This window comes from Erithacus rubecula (genome assembly GCF_903797595.1).
Source record: "Erithacus rubecula genome assembly, chromosome: 15".
Lineage (NCBI taxonomy): Eukaryota > Metazoa > Chordata > Aves > Passeriformes > Muscicapidae > Erithacus > Erithacus rubecula.
The window spans coordinates 17,789,763-17,810,922 of record NC_136667.1 but is presented as its reverse complement, the minus strand read 5'-3'; positions in this window follow the sequence as shown (position 1 = coordinate 17,810,922).

The window sequence follows — 21,160 nt, the reverse complement described above, 5'->3', positions numbered from 1 at the left end:
AGGAAGGAAGGAAGGAAGGAAGGAAGGAAGGAAGGAAGGAAAATCTGACGTTGGAACATCCAAAGAAGCTGAAGCTCACAAATCCATGGGGCTGATGAGATGATCCATGGCTCCTGAGGGAACAGGAGCAGCCAAGGCACTTCCCAACATATCCAAGAAATTTTGGCAATCCAGTGAAGTCCCCACTGCCTGGAAAAGGAGAAACAACCCAGTTTTTAAATAGGGGAGAAAAGGAGGAGCTGGGAGTTCCAGGCCAGTCAGTCTCACCACTGTGGCTGGAGCAGATCCTCCTGGAAACTCTGCCAAGGTCAGGGCACCTTCCACTGGATTTAACTGCTCAAAGTCCCCCCAGTCTGCTCTGCAGCACCTCCAGGGGTGGGGTAAATTTGTGTAATTGCCTATTTCACTGTAAACTGCCCACCTGGTCACTGGGATATTTCTGTCATTCATTCAGTGCTACATGGTTCATGATCAAGCTTGATTTGATTAATTGTGTAAGCATTTGAAATTGAAAAAAAAAACCCATCAAAAAACCAACAAAACCCAAACATTTTTCTTATTTATCTCATTTTTTACATGTTTGTTTAATCTGGAAAAATGAAAAGAAGAATGCTGGGGACCTGCCTCCAGCAACTCATTTTCACACTGCAATTTTTCCTCCCCCTCTCCCCTCGTCTCAGGAGGGATCATTTCCCTGCAGTGCCAGGGGGACAGCCCAGCAATCCCACATTTCTCACCCTGAGAGAGCAATTCCTCCAGCCTGCTGTGCTCCTCTCCAGCTCTGCAGGTGGGACCAGATGGTTTGGGGACCCAGGGGCAGGGGGAGGTTCTGGGATTTATCCACCAGCTGCTCCAGGTGCTCAGCCAACCTCAGCTTCCCTGCAGCATTTCCAGGGTAATTGGAGGGTCTCTGGCCCTGGGGTGGGGATTCTGAGGCACAGAAGGGTTGTGGGGTCTCACAGCTCTCCTGGTCCTGCTGGCTGGGTGAATTTGGACCATCATGATGGACTCTCCATCCCAGCATCACTCAGGCAATGTGCTGAGCAGTAAAAGATGAGCTGAAAGTAGTTTGCTAATGATGTGTGTCCTGCCCAGCAGAGAATCTCTGTGTCAGGCACAGGGAAGTGATCAATCCCTGGCACTGTGACTGATGCCTTAGGATTTTAGCTTTTCTATTTTTCATCTATTTGTAATCCTGCAATTCTTTAGTGTATAACTCTAAACTCTGTGTATAGTGTGAGCTACTGTCTTCATATTTTGGTCAGACAAAACAATTCCTCTCCAGGCTGGGAATCCAGCACACCTCACTGCCTCAGGCCTTGAGAAATGTAAAAAGTGAGTTGGGGGGAGCAAACTCGAGGTAAATGATTTCATTGCCTGAAGCTGTAATTGGAAGATTAACTCCTGATATGCAAATGGACCCAACTTATAAAAATATGAAAATCTGTGACTTGTGGTCCATTTTTGGTGTAGCCCCTGGGGGGCTTTGTCTGCCTTAAATGTTCCTGAAGAACCTTCAAGAAATAAAACTGCTTTTTGTTCCCCTAATTTGTTTTTAGGTAGTCCCAAGAAGGCAGCACAGGAGCAGGGACCATCCTGAGAGTGCAGGGATGGAAAACTCTCTGCCTGGAGAACTGGGTGAGTAATTAGCCCTGAGAATTACTCACTGCTGCTAACGAGTTCCCACGTTATTGTCACCATCATCGGAGTGGAAATGTTGGCTGCCCTTCAAACTGGAGAAAATCATTAATAAATGTCATGAAAAAAATCACAAAGCTGGTAAAAATAAAGCTCTGGTGCTGTCTGTGTGTTAGCAATGGAAATTTGACTTGGGATTTCCACTCCTTGCTGGTGGATCTGGCTAAAGGAGAAGATGCTTTTGGGGAGGGTGGGCATCAAGGAGAAATCCCACCTCAGGAGAAATGTGGAAAATGGATTTGTAAAAAGATCTCAGGGCCTGACAGAAAGTTCTCACAGAATACATCTGTATGCAAACTAGAAATAAAAAATGCTGACTAAAAATGCCATAGAATAAGACAAATGTTGTTAAATAAGAAATAAAACTAAAAAAAAATTAGTTTCAAAGAATAGCCTTACAAATAAAACTGGTTTCTTTAGAACAAAAAAAACTATTAAAAAAAATCCAACAAGGGTGGAGGACAGTGATGATTTTTCTGTTCCTATTTAAGAGCTCAGGAAACTTTTAAAGCTGAGCTCTGTCGCCCTGCAGTGCAGCCTGCCCTTCCCCGTGGATTCTCCCCAGTATTTCATCTGTGAAATATTCCGTGTATTTTTGGGCCACTCCCCACCCCGTCCCCGTTTCCTTCCGAGCCTGGAGCCGTGCTGGCAGTCCTGGAAGGAAACTGGCAGCGTCACAATGGAGCTTTATCAGCCCAAAATTGGCAATATTTCCTTTCAAACGTGACCCCGAGTCTGTTCCCACACCAGGCTGCTCAGGACCTCCCTCTCCTCCTCCTCCAAGTCAATCCCGAGGTGTTTTGGGACTGACAGCCTCCAAAAAGGGACATTTTCCTTCACAAGGCAAAGCTGAGTGAAAAGAACAAGCCTAACAAAAAAATCCCTGCTTAGGGATTTATCCAGCCAAGAAGGAACAGGGGGAATGTTGGGTGGTGGAACAAAGGTGAGATAGATCTTCAGTTCATCCCTAAATCCTAAATTCATCCCTAGTTCTTCAATTTATCCCTAGATCTTCAATGTATCCCTAGATCTTCAGTTTATCCCTAGATCTTCAATTCATTCCTAAATCCTAAATTCATCCCTACATCTTTAATTCATCCTTAGATCCTAAATTCATTCCTAGATCTTCAATTCATCCTTAAACCTGAAATTCATCCCTAGATGTTAAATTCACCCCTAGATCTTCAATTAATCCCTAGATCCTAAATTTGTCCCTACATCTTTAATTCATCCTTAGATCTTAAATTCATTCCTAGATCCTCAATTCATCCCTAGATCTGCAATTCATCCCTAGATCTCCACCCCTAGATCTTCAATTCATCCCTACATCTTTAATTAACCCTTAAAAGTTCAATTCTTCTCTAGATCCTAAATTCACCCTTAAATCCTGAATTCATCCTTAGATCTTCAATTCACCCCTAAATCCTGAATTCATCCTTAGTTCTTGAGTTCATCCCTTGATCCTACATTCATCTCTACATCCTAAATTCATCCCTGGATCTCCAATTCATCCCTAAACCCTGAATCCACGTGCACAGTGGGCAGGGCAGTGCTTTGCTCCTGTCTGTATCCCCCACCACATCCCCCCATGGAATTCCAGGTCCATCCCAGCAGCAGGAGCACCAAGCCTGGAGAAAACCCACACCAGGCTCCTGTTTTCCATCCTCACCCCTTCTCTCTCCCAATTCTCAGTTTTAATGCAGTTTTCCCCTCTGAAAGCAGCACAGCAATTTATTCCCAGATCATTCCTCTGATCATTTTCTCCCCTGTTAAATGAGACCCGTGGTCCTTGAGCAGATAATTCCCTCAGACAAGGCTGGCCCAGGGATGCTCTGTGAACAGAGGCACAGGGATGGAAATTGCCACACAAGTGGGAACAGTTCTCATCATTTTAATAATCTAGGAGCAGCAGAGATATTCCTAAACTCTGATTTTATCATGATGCCATCAGTATCAGAGATGTGTTTTTCCTGAGGCTAGACAGCAGAGAAGGGAAGATACTGTGTTTCCTTGACTACCTTTCACCTGCCTTAAAAACATAGTTTTCCTTTATTAGCTAGTTCTTTGGTTATTGCAAGTAAAATAACACATGCTAAGCCCTGGTAATAATTTGGATGTTGGTGGCTTTCCCCCTTCTCTCTCTTCTCTCCACAGATTTCCTGGTTTCCTCTTCTTCCCACCTCTCCCTCCACATTTTAAACCAGGAAACTTTTTTTTGTTTGTTCACAAACAGGAGGAAGAAAATACTTAATGAGCAGAGACAGATTTTGATAAATTGCCAAATTTCTATAAAAGCAATGATTGTATTTCAGTTGGAGCTGGGCTGGTCCTGAGAGGAGCTTGAACCCTCCAGGTCTGAGCTCCCTCCCACCCTGAATTGCTGCTCATGGGTCATCCCACCCCAAAAATTCCCTCTGCCTTCTCTGTCTCATCCCTGGGAACAGGAAAAGCATGGAAGAAGCAATGAGCTCTCTCTTGTTGACACATATTGAGCTAATTCAAATTCAATAATTTTGTCCAGACTGGAATTTAAAGATATAATTTTTTTTTCTGCTGTTTGAGATACAGTAGTTTTAAATAAAAAACTACTGTTGTTGCCCTTAAATGATCATTAGCTGGCACCAGGCAAAGCTCCAGAAGAGTGCAGGGGAATATGGGGAGTGAAAATTGGGAAATGAATCCACCCTGATGTTTGGTGGGGTAAATCCCCTGGAATTTGGTGTCCTGCTGCAGTTCTGCCTGGGCTGGGCTGTTGGCAGCAGGGCAAGGCTATTTTGGGAGGTCCTGACACCTTTTTTTGGCTTTAGTGAACCAGCCCCCTTCTCTTCCAAAAGCTCCCCTAAATCACCCTTCCAATTTCTTGTAGAGACAGACTCAGCTCTGCAATGCTGATCTTCTTTGGGATCCCTTTAATTGCAGTTTTCTGGCTGGCAGCCTCCCTGCCCATGATCACAGAGGAAGGAACCACAGAATCCACAGAAGGAGGAAATTCATTCCTGTGCTGAGTATAAGGCAACACAGCCAAAAGTTTTAAGCCCTCCTCCAAACTGTGCTATACACACATTTCCTTTTTTGCAGGGCAAACCATTTAACCTCTTTACCTGTTTGTCCTCATCTCCAAAATGAGGAAGGCAGAGCTGACCCAGTTCTTATTATGAAGTCAAATGGTTTCAAAGCATTTTGAAGTTATTAAATAAAAGGCCTTGCAGAAAGACGATGCCTTGTGCCTGCTGGAACACGTAACAAGAGTTAAAATAGGAAATCAAGGGAGAGCTGAAATCCCTCCTGAAGCTTGTAAAGGTTCATGCTCTGCCTTCAGATTGCAGCAGAAGTGTCCTGGACATGCTACACTTATTTAGGATGAAGAAATAATCGAGCTGACAAAAAAGCAGCTGCCTGTGTCTCTGCTTGTAGAGGCTTTCACACCTTGATCACAGCTCCTGCCTGGGTGATAAACAGACAGGTCTGGGGCAGGTTTGGCTCCTCTCAGCAAGGCTGAGGCTCTGAGGTTTTGTTTGGCTTTTTCTTTTTCATTGTGCAGCTGAAATTATTGCACCACAAAGCTGTTCAGGAGGGAGGGTGGTGATGAAAAGGCAGTGTTGAGGCACAGGGGTGGAATTCAGCTCTTGGACACCAGAGCAGAGCTCACATGAACAACTTTTACAGCACTTAAAGCACTTTTACAGGGTGCTTGGCTGCTCCACAGTGTCCAGCCTCGCTGGAAAATGAACTTTTAATGCTCCCCTTCAGCTTCAGCTGCATCTGCCTGCATTTCTCTTAGAACATTGCTGATGCTGCTAAAAATCCATTTAGGACCATGTGGGTGCTGTTAAGGTCAGGATCTGGGTATGAGACCTTGACATGTGTGTACAAAACACCCTTGGAAAAGCTGGCAGAAATTTCTGCCTGGAGGAAGCTGAAAGAACTGGTAGGAACTGGAGGAAGATGAGAGAGGAACCCCAAGATCCAGATTTTAACCTGAGAATGAAATGAAATGAAATGAAATGAAATGAAATGAAATGAAATGAAATGAAATGAAATGAAATATTGTATGATCAAATCAAGACCCTGAAATTCAAGAGCAAGGGCCACACAGATATTTACTGCAAGCCCTAAGAGCAGAGAGACTGCTCTGGTGGCATTTCACAGGTGGAAAAACTGATCCTATGGAAAAAAAATCCCAACCTCTTCTGAATGCCCCAGAGATAACCTGAGCACAATTTCCACATGGACACGAGCCCCAGGTCTCCCCCTCTGGTCTCTGCAGAGCAGATCTGGTGCTTCTCAGTGCATTTATTTCAATGGGATTTACATTTTTTTATACAGTTCATGGTTCTCCTGGTGGGATTTCCAGAGTTAAAGTGTTTATTGATCCTGGGGAAAATAACTGGCCATGACAGAGGAAAGAAAATTAAAGGCCACATTGATGCTGCTCATCCACAATCCTCCTGGAGTAATTGTGTCTGTTTTTCTGTGAGCAGGAGGAGTTTTCTGTATTAATGTCCTCGATCCAAGCCCAAGATTTCATTCTTCCACAAGGTTCTCCCTCTTCCCCTCTCCCATCATCAGACAGCATCTTGGGCAGTAAAATGTTTTATAGGATTCTCGTTTTTCTTCAGAGAGAGGACGACAATTATGACTGTCTCTCCAAGATGAAAAGCTTTTCCTGTGCATCCCTGTATTTAGCTCACTGGAGGCTGTTTTGTTTAGGCTTTGGGGTTTTTTTCCAGGATGTTCTGTCTGCCACCAGGGAAACTTGCAGACCATGGATCACACAGCTCTGACCTGGAGCCACTTGGTTCAGAGCAGGGGAGTTGCTTTGCCCATTGCTGGAAGGATGTGGAATATATTTATAATCACTGTGTTCAGCAGCATCTCCACCCTGTTCCCATCAGTAAACAGCTCACCAAACAGAGCCTGCCAAAAACCAGCCACGGCCAGGAGTGACCTCAGAGCAGGCTTTTCATGGGAATTCTGCACAGGGAATGGTGTCATCCCTCTGTTAGAGGTTCTGGAGAACTCTAGAGGCAGGACAGTGCCTGTAGCAGAGTAGAGAAGATGCTGAGGACATTCCAGCTGCAAGGAGCAGAGCCCAGCTTGGACTCTTGGAGGATTTTTCTGCACAATCCTAACCCATCTTCAGAATCACTTTGATGGACAACACTTTGGGGCTTTTTCAGCCCAAATGTTTTTCAAATTGTTGAGATGAAGTGAGCCAAATACCTCAGATGACATTCCTGGGCAGCTGAAAATTTGGCTTCTTCCAGTTGGTGTCAAAGCCTAATACTTATTTAAAGCCAGGCTTTAGAGGCCTTGTTATTAAATTTAAGTATTTTCTTTCAGTCTCAGGGGATCTTCCAGCTCATCTTAGCCAAGGGTGACTCCTGAAATTATTGCCTGGTTACACAGAGCCCATTTTGGGGACAGAGGATGAGGAGCACACTGAGTGATTTCTGCATGAAGGAACTGCTCAGGGCAGCAGGTGCTGACAGGATCATCTGCTCCAAAGCCAAAATCTGGCATCCAGGGAGCAGCAGTGGCTCCATCACCCTATGGAGTGAGGCCAAGCCTGGTGGCACACACAGGACACCAACCCAGGGAAAAGGGAAGGGACAGATCCAAGCCCTACAGTTCTGCAAAGAATCTGGGTTATTGCAGCTCTGCCCACCTGTCTGAGCAGCCTCCTGGTGCTTTAGCCCCTCTTACAACCAGGAGACAGAGCCCTGTGCTCAACAGCCCAAAACCTCATTGTCAGGAAGGCCACAAAGGCTGTGGCTGCTGTCCCAGATTGAATAATTCCATGTTTATTCCGTTTCCTTCTTCTGTTACATCTTGGAAGGAACAGTAATCTCATTTCCCTGCTCATGCAGACAAATGGACACACAAAACCTGGAATCTACCTTGAAACAAACCCCAAACCCTGACACCAGCACCTGGCACCTCCACTTGGGAATTCCAGGAGTCACCAACAGAGTGAGCTCAGCTCTCACACCCTGCTGTGAGCTCCCCACAAAAACCTGGCAGGCTCCAGCTCTGGCAGCACAAACCCAGCCCTGTCCTTCCCCTCCTGCTCTGGGAGCTCTCAGCAGCTCCTGGGATGCAGCTCAGTTTCCTGCTCCTGCTGAAGCCACAGGTGAGATCCCAGGTGGAAGCTGAAGCTGCAGTAGATCTCAGTGGAACCTCCAAATGTTGATCTTGGTGGGACCTCCAGAGCAAGAAATAGCAATTAATTGAAGGAAGCCATTGCCTGAAATAAAACACTTTGTGAAAAGCAAAATACAGACAGTTCATAGTTCAGAGAAAGAGACACCTCTTGTCCCAGGATTTCTCATGGATCCAGCAGGTGTTTATCTTTTGTTATAATTCTTTCTCTTAGAGAAAGAGGCTTTAGCTTGGGAAAAACCCAGCCAAGTCTGAGAAAGCCAGACTGGAAAAATCCTGTAAGATTCTTCCTGGGCCTGTACTGGCCACACTGCAGCACTCACCATAGATGTGAAAGGAGCATCTTTATACCCAGCTAATCCATGGAACAACATTATCCCAAAATCCCATCCCAGCCAGGAGCTTGGCAGGGCTGAGGGAGGGTCCAGAATCCCATAAAACCTGGGAATGTTCTGCCCCAAGGTGAGCAGATGCACCAACAAAGGCAGAACTCTGGGTTTGATCCTGATCTCAGCCACTGCAGGAATTCCTCTGTTTCTGTCACCACAAGAATGGCTCTGTGTGTCATTTGAAGAATATCTGGTATATTTATTTCCCATCTTTTCATCCCCTGCTCTCCATTTTTATAGATCTATTGGCATAGGAGCTGGATATTTCAGCAAATGAGGTTAACCTCTGACCATAAATTACTGCTCCCTCAGGAGGAAGTGGCCATAAAAAAGGAAACAGCCACAAGTCCAGCAGAGAGCAGCAAAGGCAGAGAGACCAAGGGCTGTACAAATTACAAAACCACCAGCCCCTGAAACCCTTACCAGGGCTGGCCATGCAAATAATAAAGTGTGACACAAACACACACAAAACTGGGCTCAGCCTGGCCAGAACAATCATTCAGATGCCAAGAAAAATATGCAGCTTTCCCATTTTCCCTGGAGTTTCCTATATAATGGCTCTTGGGATAGCACGTGGCCAAAGACCACAGGCAGCTGAGGAGAGAAATGAGCTGATCATCTCATTGCTTTGAAATGTCACAGCAGGCAGGAATGCAGGGCAGGACAGCCCTTGGGAGCAGTGGCCAGGATAAAACCTCTCAGGTTTTCACTCTGATAAGAGTGGAAACCCAGCCAGGTGCACTTTCATGGTGATTTCCATGCCAGAATTGTGGGCTCACCACACAGTCTGTGGCTGGGATTTACCTCTGAGAATTTACATGCTCATCTTGAAAGTGTTTGAAAGAATGACAAAGAGATGATGTCCTAGTTTGAAGGACAGGTGTCTGTCAATAAAGGCAGGAGTTTCTCTTTGAAATGGAGAATGTAAACTCCTCCCTCCAAATTATTATCATTTTGAAATTAAGGGGCTCTCAGCCAAAGAGATGGGAATTAGGAATAACAGTTCTTTAGCAGGAAAATTAAAATAGAAATACAGTATTACAAAGAACAATCCCAACCCTGCCAGAGTCAGAATCCAAGCTGACACCCGTCAGTCAGTCAGGGTGGTGGCAGCAGTCCCATTCAATGGTGGCTGCATCCTCCTGCAGTGGCAGATGTGGTTCAGCTGGAGCAGTGCTCCTGGAGAAGGTGCAGTTTCCTCTGAAGGTGCAGGGATGATGTGGAAGGGTCTGGCTTTCCTCTGGAATCCAGTGGAAAGAAGGTGCTTTGGTGTCCAAAATCTCAGTTTTCTCTGGGTAGGAAAGGCTTGTCTCCTCCCCTGGCTGGAGCATCTCCCAGTGGGATGATGGAATTTTATCAGTCATGCCCTGGGACTCAGTGGCCATGAACAGGAGATATCTCCTGGATGGAGGATGGGCTGTGGGAAGATAAAGATGATTGCCCAGCTGGTTTAAAGATGGCCCATTAGCAGAGAATATGTGCCAGGAGATCAGGGGCACTGCCCCACCTGGCTGCAGCAGATGGGGACAGGATCCACATTTCTGGCCGCATCAACCCAACACAGATGAACATTCTTTCTCTTTAACTGATCTCTTATCAGCTCAGCTGATAGAAGGGAGAGAGAATGGAATTCTGCAGGGCTGGGGAGTTTCTGGATGAGGGGTTCAGGTCTGCTTGGGGCTGTGCTGCACATGTGGCTTCCTCAAGCATCCTGCACAAAGTGGGTGAAAACAAATCCTGAGCTCAGCATGGGCATAAACAGTCCCAGGCACTTGGGAAATTTCCTCAGAACCTCTCCCAGGTAACTTCAAGAGTTTTTTCTGCTCTGTTTCTCATTTTCTTGGCTGATGGGAAGTTCTCCTAGAATATGTTATGGGTTTATGGGGGCCAAAATCTTCTCCACATAAAACACTGGCCAGCTCCACCACACCTCAGGTTTTTTGTTCCCCAGGTGCAGAGGAAGTAATTGCTTCTTTTATCAGCATCAAGTTAGAAACTCCATGGGAAAAACTGAAAAAAAAAAAAAAAACCCAACAAAAACCCAAAAAAAACCCCCAAAAACAGAGATGATATGGACCAGCTTCAATACCATCAATGGCTTAGTAAACTGAACTTCCAGCATGAGGATGGGAATGATGCAGGTCTTTAAATTCAAGGAGGGTGAAGAGGCAGCAAGAGCTGCACTGAGAGCCTTGAGGAGCAGCAGATGAAACCAGCAGGTGATGTGCTGGAGAGAAGGCAAAGGAGAGGCTCCTGTGTGCACCTTGCTCTGGAAAATCTTCCTGTGGGTGTTAAGAGCATCAAGTGTCCTCAAGAGGAGCATGGGGAAGGTCAAAGCAAAGAAATCAGGATTATTAAAGACAAATAAACAAAAGGCAGCACCTCTCTGGCAGCTGGACAGTGCCAGGCTGGGAAACCAATCCTAGAAAAGATAATTTCCTCACTGTCCTCTTAAAAGCCCCTGGCACAGGATGGGGGAGTGGGTGAATCTCTGACAGGATCTGCTGTGGATGATCTTCTGCTCTGAAATGTTTTTGTGCTGAATTCCTGGGAGCTGCCTCTCCCTCACCCATTGCTGTGTTTTCTGTTCCCAGCTGAGTCTTTATTTCCTGCTGTCCTTAGATATTCCCTGCCTCTGCACAAGTATCCAGAGGAAAAATCTAAAACCTGCCTGTCCAAAAAAGCAGGAGGGAAGTGGGAGCCAAAGGGGAGATTTGCTGCCTCTCTGCTCTATCCCTGCTGGCTGCTCCCATGCTCCTGCCTCTCCTCCTCATTTCCAGCTGCTAAACTGCATTAAAAAGAAAAATAAAATAAAAAAGCCAGGGGTGCAATTGAATGGCAGGACTTTTCAGTGGAAGCAACTGCTACATCTGCCTGAGGGAAAGGAGACTCACCCAGGGGAGGGGAGTGTTCCCACCCACCACTAAAATAAGATCCATTCTTCCCCTCCTCTTCCAAACCATTTTACCTTGTTTTTGTGTTTGGTGGAGGTGGGGGACTCACATCAGCACTGCTGTGAATTTGAAACAGTAAATAATTCTTTATGACCACAACATTGCAGAGCATTGCAAAATCTCTGCAAAGGCTGTGCAGGCCAACACTTGCAATAAGCTACTGCCAAACTGAATGGCAAAAAAGCAAAAATTAGCAGCTGACCCTGGAATATTTCCCTGGTCATCCAGAAGCATTGCTTTCTTGATTCAAGGAACAGGACAAAGCACAGTTAAATCACACAGAACTGAGCTGAAATCAGAGCTATGAGGATGCCATGACATTATTTGTCAGATTCTAAAATCCTGCCTGGGTTTCCAGGATGAGGAGAAGAGGTCTGAAGCATGCTATTAATTTAGGATGCTATTAATTTAGGATGGTATTATTTTAGGATGCTATTATTTTATTACATGATTATATCAGCAACAGTGTGGAAAGTGATCAGTGCCACACATCCAGACCTAGGGGCAGTTAAGGAATCAGGAATTTTGGGGCTGGAGAGTGTCCAGGGAAAGGAAGGGAACTGGGAAAGGGCTGGAGAATCCCTGAGGGAGCTGGGAAGGGGCTTAGAAGGAGAAAAGGGGGATCAGGGGAACTCCTGGCTCTCCATGATTCACTGACAGGAGGGGACAGACGGGGGGGATTTGGGATCTGCTCAGGGAACAGGGGCAGGAGGAGAGGAAATGCACACAGATTGTTCCAGAAGAGGCTTAGGTTGGGTATTTGGGGAAATTCCTCCTGGAATGGGCTGTGCTGCCCTGGCAGTGGTGCAGTGCCCATCCCTGGAGGGATTTCACAGCCCTGTGCAGGTGGCACTGGGGACACTGGGCAGTGCTGGACTCCATGGCCTCTGAGAGCTTTTCCAGCCACAATCATCCAGGGAATCTCTGATTCTGTGATTTTTCAGCCATCAGGCTCTGGCACTTTGTTGTTCATGGAACAAACAGAAGAACTCTTCCAGGAGAATGCTCAGTGTTTTAGCACTGAGAATTTCACACCATAATTTGGGACCACACTCCAGACAACTCCTCTGACACTCAATTTTATGGCACAGACTTACAGCAGGACAACCTCTGATTGTGCCACTCTGCACTAATAGAAAACACAGAAAATGCTTATTTTTTAAAAAATAATTTCTATAAAAGAGTGTTAGATTTTCCTACAGAACCTAGGTGCTTTCATGCCTGTTAAATTTTAACACAGCAGATAAAATTGGCAAAAAATACCTCGTGAAATGCTCCTTATTCCATCTTTATATTACCTCTGCCAGATTCTGCTGCCTTGATGCATTCTGAAGAGTCCCTTACTCCTGAAATAGTCCCATGGAAGTGATGGGAGCACTTCAGTGTGAACAGAGCAACAAACCCCTGCAGAGCTGGAGCAATAAATCCATCATAGGGGGGGACAGAGATGTGCTAAATTGCACCCCACAATTCCACACCTCCAACCATGATCTGTCTCCTTGGAAAGAAGACACATGGTAATTTTTGGGTGCTGCACCTTGCCTTTTCCACATGAATTATCCTCATTATCATCTGATTGCAGAAAGGAGCTGTCACATCTCCCTGGCAGTGTTGGTGTTGTCAGCTGTTGGCTCCAGCAAGTGGAAATGGGAAAATTTCCTGAAGGAAAGACTCAAAGGACATCTGATTTCCTTAGAGGGAGGAAGGGGCACATCTTGGCATGGGGGGCTGGCAGCAATCCTTGGTGGCTCACTAGTCTCAAAATGAACAGGCTGAGGATGTCTCAGGGGAATCTCACCTGCCCAGTGCCAGGTTATGGGCTGGGAGCAGGGCAGGGCAGTTTGCTCCTCCAAAAACCACTCCTGATGCTTGGAGAATGGAAATAGAGTAAGGGTGACACACTGTGTGGACACTGAGAAGTGCAAGTCCTCCCCTCCTGCCCAGCTGGTATTTTCAGAGGTTTCTTCCTAATTTTTTTTGAAATCTGAGGCAAACCCAGAGCAGTTCCAGAGGAATCTCCTTTGAGCCCCTCCTGGAAAAGGCTGAGGCTGCACTCCCACCTTGGATGAAGCCAGAACAAAGGGCAATAAATCTGGACTCTGGAGAAGAAAATAAAGTTTTCTGTGACCTACTAATTGCTGCCACAAACCTCTGAGTAACGAGAGACACACAGCACCAGAGCAAATCCCTCCAGCACTGCCTGGAGAAATGCAGCAAGTCTGGCTCGAGGAGTTAAACTCACAGGAAAAAAAAAAGAAAAAAAAAAAAAAAAAAAGATGAAGCAGCAGTTTCATGGTGAGGTTTCATTTTAAACCAGGCAGTGAATGTAACCCTTATCTGAAGAAAGTACAAGTTAAAAAGGTGGATCTCAGCCCTTGTTGCCAAACACAGCAGCAGAGGCTGAGACAAATGCTTGGACAAGGAAATGATAAGAGAAGGAAGCAGAGATAAGAAATGCACAAGCCAGTCCTCAGAGTCCACCTTGCTCATTTTTAAATCCCTGTTTTCCTACTGAAAGTCCTTGTTATTCCACCTCTGTCATTTAGAGTAGGAAATCCCTGCAGTACTTTCATTTTTGCTGATGCCCACAAGAAAAAGAAATCTCTGTACAGAAGAGCCTTGTGGCATTGTTAGGGACACTAAGGCTTTTATAAAATCACTGTTTGTTCTTGAAAAGCTGGGGGATGGCCTGCAGAGAACACAGAGTTTGGGGGCTTTAAGAAAAGAGGAGCAGAATTATTTTATTTTATTTTATTTTTTACCTGTGAGCTTTACCTGTTACTGAACATCATGGGCAGGAGCAGGGAGGATTCCCAGCCATGGGACTCAGGTTTTAGTGGAGTGCAGATCCAGTTCAGGGTGCTTGGGGGGCTGCAGTGACATCCTTCTCCTATTTAATCCCAAAACACATTCCCTCCTTGCTGGGAGATACCAAATCTGGGATCCTGCCAGGCTGAGGCTCCTTGCTCAGACCAGGAACAGGAGGTGAGGCTTTCCCAGGAACAATCCCAGTTTGAACCAGAATACCCTGATGGGAGATGGTTCCTCCCACACCTGACATGCCCCTGAGGGAGAAACCTGGGGAAGGGAAAGCAAAGGGAAGAACATATCTGACTTTATTTACAGCCCAAGCAGCAGAATGCAGCTGCTAAGAGTAACAAGGTCTCACCAGCTTTTTTATTGAGGAAGAACATCTGAGAAATGTGAGTTTTTCTCTGGAATTCATGGGCAGAGTGGGCTGGGGACTCGTGGGGGACAAAGGAGGGTCTGTTGTCTCCTGGATGCTATTCCTGGCCTTGCACTTACTCCCTTGACCTTGCTGGGAAAAGCTCTCACATCCAGCTCTGCCTGCCTGCAAAAGCTCCTCAGATTCTGTTCAAAGCATGGGTGATGGAGAAATATGAAATATCTGCTTCCCTTCAACACCCAACCCCTGGGGGGATCAGGGACTGGGCAAATGAACCCTGCTGTCCTCCTGTAAGCTCCACTTGCATTCCCTTCTTAATTTTCCAATTAACTGTGCCAATGTCTTGTTTTTGCTGTGCCCCAGGGCTGCACCAAGTCCTTCCAGGGACAGCAAACATCACAGCCTTGGGACAGGTGCTCATTTAGGTGCCCATTTTCCTGAATCACTTTCTGTTTCTGTTCAGAGCTGTTCACAGCTGCTCTTTTCAATATGACACCTCCACCCCAGGTAACAGGGCTGGTCTTGGTGGCAGGAGGACAAAGGAGGCTGGAAAAGGTGTAGAGCCTGGACTTTTTGGGATTTCCATGCAAGGACAACACTGAAAGCTCAGCCTTTCTGTTCTGGGACACAGCCACCTTTGGAAAAAACTGCCTGGTAAACAGATTCCCTCTGGCACTTTACTAATTCCAGCCTGTCCTGTCAAAGGTGAAAGCATTTCCAGAATCCAGTTTATTCACTGCTAGTTATGGTTCTTTGTGTAGGTTCAGAGCCAAAACTCATTAAGGGCAGTGGGAATCTCCCCATTCCCTTCTATTCACTCCCCCTGGCTTTTACTCAAGTTTTTATTCAGTGCCTCTTGGCCTGGACAATGCACATCAGTGATGGCAGCTCCACCATCAGTGTCTTTGTGCCACCATGTCTCATTTCTCAAACCTCCAGCACAATGTCCACTTGTCCTCAGCAACTGCTTCCTTTCAGATCTCAAAAATAAATAAGTCCATGGAAGAAACATTTCTTTTGGCCCTGTGCTGGCTGAGAGCTGGTTAGCAGACATTTCAGTTTTGGGAGACAGTGTCCCTTTGATTGTCCCCATCATGCCAGCTGCTATTTTTGCCTTGTGGCTGCACTGAGTCATGGGGCTCGTGCTGGTTTGCTTAGTGCAGGGAATAAGCCAGGGATGGTCCCAGTGCATCCACTTGTGGAATGTGACAGAGCCATGGCAGCCCAGCTGGGGAGGGCTGGGCACGTCCTGGGGCACCTGGATGGGGAGAGGGAACAGTGAGTAATGACACTCACAGCTCTGCTGGGAGGGGACTGGGATGTCTGGGGCTGGACTGGGACATTGGGACTGGACTGAGATGTTTGGGGCTGAACTGGGATATCAAGGCTGGACAGGGACATTTGGGCTGGATTGGGATATCTGGGACTGAACTGGAACATTTGGGGTTGAACTGGGATAACTGGGGCTAGACTGGGACAACTGGGGCTGGATGGGGCTGGACTGGGACATTTGGGGTTGAACTGGGACATTGGGGCTGGACTGGGATATCTGGGACTGGACTGGGACAACTGGGGCTGGACTGGGACATTTGGGGTTGAACTGGGACATTGGGGCTGGACTGGGATATCTGGGACTGGACTGGGACAACTGGGGCTGGACTGGGACATCTGGGGCTGGACTGGGACAACTGGGGCTGGACTGAGACTTTGGGGCTGGACTGGTCTCCCACCCTGGCCTCGCAGGGCAGAGCTGGGGAACATCTCTCCCTGCTCCAGAGGCTGCTCCGAGGCTCCTGCATCACCAAGGGCTGAGGGAGCAGCCAGGAAGGCTGATCCAAACCTCCCCCAGCTCAGATTTGGCAGCAGCAAGGGGCAGCATTTATAACTTTTGGCTTTTAAACCCCTCCAGACCAAGAGCTGGTACCTGGGAAGAGCTGAGTGATAAACTGGTGCCAAATTAAAGATCTCACAGCACTCCAGCCTTGTGCAGCTGGCTGAATTAACCCCAGCACTGCTGGGACCGACATTATTTGAATCAATTCTTGCAGGGATGGAACCCTGAATGTGAGCAGGAACATCCAGTGGAAGGGAATTCTGCAGAGCACCAGGACTCAAACCATGCTTCTCATTCCCAGCCTGAGTGGTAAGAAAATCCTGCTTTATCCCTGAGAGAGACAGAGTAAGAAGGGAATTAGAACCCGAACTAAAATAAATGAAAGGAGCACTCTTGGTTGCTGGCTGGAACCCATTTTTTCTCACTTTGAAGTCCATACTCTGGCAAAGGAAAACCCTGCACATGAAATGTAGTGCTGGGAGAAGCTCTGGGTGAAGGCACCTCCAAGGGCTGGAACATTTTCCTCACCTGAAATGCTGTGTGTGCATGAAACCTGGCTCAGGAATTTCTTCCTGATCAGGTGGATATCTTTGTCTTCCTGACACAGAACAAAGCAGATCAAACCCTGTGCCTGTCTCCTTTTGTTGATGGCTGTTTATTTTCCTTGCCACTGCCCTTGTTTTGTGCTCTTGGCTCAGCAGCCTGGCTGCTGCTCCAAACCAGTTAATTCTCTCTAAGAGCTGCATGGGCCCTACATTATATTTATAAGCTGTAAGGATCTCCCCAGACAGACCCAGAAATAAAAGATTTTAGTCAAACAGCTACAAGGAGATGCTCCAAAACAACCTCAGAGAGGAAACACAGGGAGATGGAACATAAGCCACTGCCCCATGCTGAATTTTAAAGGAACACTGCAGCCATGGGAAGGGAGGTGAGTGATTTTCAGCCTTTAATCTCCTGTGTTTCCAGCACAAGAAGATGTCCTGCTCTCCTGTGCTGTCTGAACATGTGTTTAAGGAGCTGTTCACTCACTGATTGAGGGAGGAGCAGCAGGGACAAAGCTGGACAGGGAGGGAGAAACCTGCCAGGATGAAGGTGGCACCAGAGCAAAACTCATTCTCAACAGTTTTTATACAAAAATAAAACTTCTTGCAGTGTATAACTTTACCTATACTTTGCTGGTGTTTGAAGAGACTGACAGGCTTCTTCCAGCTTTGAATTATTCATTAAAACCATTTTTTTTTTGCTGTTTTCCACAGAGGACACCAGCAGCGCCCATGGCCCTGCTGGTCCCACACCTCCCCTGATCCCATGGCCTGAGTGCTGCTGTGTGCCTGAACAAAGCTGGCCAGGAAATGTTTTTCCCAGCTAGAGAAACATTTTGTTCCCATTCTGTGCTGGAGCCAAATGGGGTTTTCTTGAGGCTTTTTTTAATTTTTTCTTTTTCTAAACAAAGGAATAAGTAAGCAAACACGTCTGCAAGGAGCTGATTGAAACGGCCAAAGCTCAGCCAGTGGATTTGCTGAGGGCTTTGGCAAGATGTGAAAATATGGTTTTCTGCCCCAAATCAGGCTCATGACTCAAAACCAGACCTTGCACACACAGGACATCACCAAATTGCGGGCAAGGCTGGGATGGTGCCTTCTTTCCCTGGAAAGTCCATCCCCAGCAGAAGTCAGAGCACTCCCACGGAAGGTTTCTGTTTTGATAACAAGCCATTTTCCAGGGAAAAATATTTTTATCTGCAAGCTCTCCACCCTGTTTGCCCACAGAGTGACAATGTTCACTTGGATTTGCATCCCCAGGGGACTGGAGGATGTGTGTGCAGGGAAGTTCAGCCTGCCTGGCTTGTGGGGAGAGGCACACCCAGCCCTGAGCTTTCCTAGGGATTAAGGCAGCAATTCTGGCAGTGCTGCTGGCTCTGGGAGGGATTTGGGGCTGGGGTGGACTCCGTCCTCACAACTGATGGCTTTGCTTCTGTTTGTGGCTCATAAACACATAAAACCAGCACCTTGCTTATCCTGGAGGTCAATAATGCCCCCAAAGCAGTCTGGACAACAAATAAATAATAACTGAATTCAGCCCTGGCTGGAGGCTCCAGCTCTCTGCAGCTGCTTTTTAGCCCCTTAGAGAACAATTCCAAACTGCAGGACAGAATCTGCCAGGATTCTGTATGGAGCTGGCAGCAAAGGCATCCCAGTGCAGCCACCCCGACACACAGGGCAGGGTTACCCAGCCAGAATTTAGGACTGGGGGCTGAGGGAGGCAAAGAGGCACCTGGCAGAGGGAATTTGGGAAATGGGGCTGGGTCAGGAGATCCTGACTGTGACTTTGCTGGGAACCAGCCCAGAGCTGGACAACTCCACTTGGGTTTGGGATATTTTACTTTTAAGGTTCAAACTAGCACAAGATGCAATTCCAGCCCTGATCCACAACATTCCCTGTGTCCCCTTTGTCCTGATTTGAAGGACAGGTGTCTGCCAATAAAAGCAAAAGCTTCTCTTTGAAATGGAGAATGCAAACCCCCTCCCTCCAAATTATGATAATTTTGAAGGTCCAGGGATGATGTTGAAAGGTCTGGTTTTCCTCTGGAATGCAGTGGAAAGAAGGTGCCTTGGTGTCCAAAATCTCAGTTTTTCTCTGGGTAGGAAAGGCTTGGCTCCTCCCCTGGCTGGAGCATCTCCCAGTGGGATGATGGAATTTTATCAGTCATGCACTGGGACTCAGTGGCCATGAACAGGAGATATCTCCTGGAGGGAGAATGGGCTGTGGGAAGATAAAGATGATTGCCCAGCTGGTTTAAAGATGGCCCACTAGCAGGAGATATCTCCCACAGAGATAAGGATCACTGCCCCTGATGGTTTTTAGCAGATGGGGACAGAATCCACATTTCTGGTCTCATCCTGTATTGCAACCCAAGACTCTCCTTTCATGGATGAGCACAACCAGAGATGAAGGAAAGGGTTTTCAGCTCTGGAGTTGTTCCCTGCAAGATGGCAGAAGAGATTAACATGACACTCTGCCAGAAAGGATGGGAGATATCACAAAGGGTGACCAGTCATTTTTTGGGGTTACTCAGGCCCCACAAACCCCCCTGCCTTGGTCCTACAAAGATCATATTCCACATCCTGGAATTCCAGCCAAAATCCTGCTAGTTATGCTTCGCCTCCCACTTGTGTGGGACGCAGGCACAGCAACCTTCACTCCCTCGTGTTGGGATTATTTTTATTTTGTTATTTTTATTTTATTCTAATTTATTTTTATTTTCATATTTATTTTTATTTTTATTTTGTTATGGCCACACTACTACAACTGCTGGGTGCCTTACAAAGCTTAAAGTGAGGAAGGGAAATGATCTTTTCCAGCCCTGATTCTGCTTCCCTGAGCAGGCTGATATTTGTTCATATTGGTAAAAAGCTCAGAGCTCCTGGGATGGAATATCTGCCATGGAAAAATGGGTTTTTATGAAGAGGTTCTAGCCCAGTTAGCAAATGGCTTTTGCCATCTGTGTGAGCAAAACAGGCTGCTGTGCCAGGGAACTCTCCTTTCCTTTGGAAAAGCTCTAACTGATTCTCCAGGCACAGGAACAAATTTTGCCCTCCTTATAACTTTTATTTTTCGTATTATGAGGGAGAAAATAAAGTATTATAAACTCAGGACTGCTTGCCCAGGTTCTAACACTGAATTCCTTGTGAAACCACACACTAGAGGCATTTAATCTCAATTAAAAGATCAATTACGTTTATCAACAGATAAAATATTATCTGGGGCATTACACAAATACAACACAATTTATTACCAGCTGGGAAGTAACCTCTAATGAATTTTTAAACTCTTCCCCATAAATTACAAATAAACTACAGTCCTGTAATTGTGTTAGAGGTTTGATTCTCCAGTTAAGCACCTATGGGTTCAGTTTTTACTACTAGCCATAATTCTTTAGGATTCAAACTCAAGTCTGAGCACAGACCAGTCACTAAAACTCCCTGATCTCCATCCAGTAAAAATCTAATGCACCTGCTGGCTCTGTCTTTTCTTCTGCAAACAAACTGAGCAAGTGGAACAAAAAAAAAGCAAACCAACCCCATCACTGAGCCACAGGGACTGGCAGTGCTTGGTGGGTCCTGTAACAGCAGTGACTCCAGTTGGGATCACCTGTTGGGGTTGGGATTATTTGGATTGTTGGAATTATTTGGATTATTTGGATTGTTGGGATTATTTTGATTATTTGCATTATTGGGATTGTTGGGATTATTTGGATTTTTTGGGTTGTTTGGATTGGGATTATTTGGATTACTAGGATTGTTTGGATTATTTGGATGACAATCTGTGGGGTTTCCACCCCTCTCTCATTATCAGTGTTTTTACATTCAAAGCCACATATCTGATATATTCATTGAAGAGCTCTCCCTTGGTGACCTCAGTGCTGGCTGCACTTCCAGAAATGTCCCTTACATGCTCTGGGACATCTCCTGCCACCAGTTTGTGACCTTCAGAGCAGCTCAGGGGCACCTGTGGCTGGAGGAGCAGCCCTAGACCAGGGAAAAGGGATCTGGAATGTCCATCCCTGCTGAAATCCTGCCTGGCATAGCAAGGACAAGGTACAGTGAGAGGCTAGGAGCTTCTCCTAATTTTGGAAGCCTCCAGGTGTGGGTGGAGCTGTCTGCACCCAGGTGAGAAACCCACGAGGATTTGGGGTGGCAGTTATGTGTATATATATATAAATAACAAATTATAGCTAGAAATATAAATAATAATATGTTAAATAGATACTAAATTATTATAAAATTATGATATTAAATACAATATTAAGTAAAATATTAAATATAATAATAAATATAAATATTATATTATTGAGATTCCCTGAAATATGGGATTTTCCCCAAGAGCAAGGGCATCCTGGACCAGGATGGAGGGAAAAGGGGGCTGCAGTGCC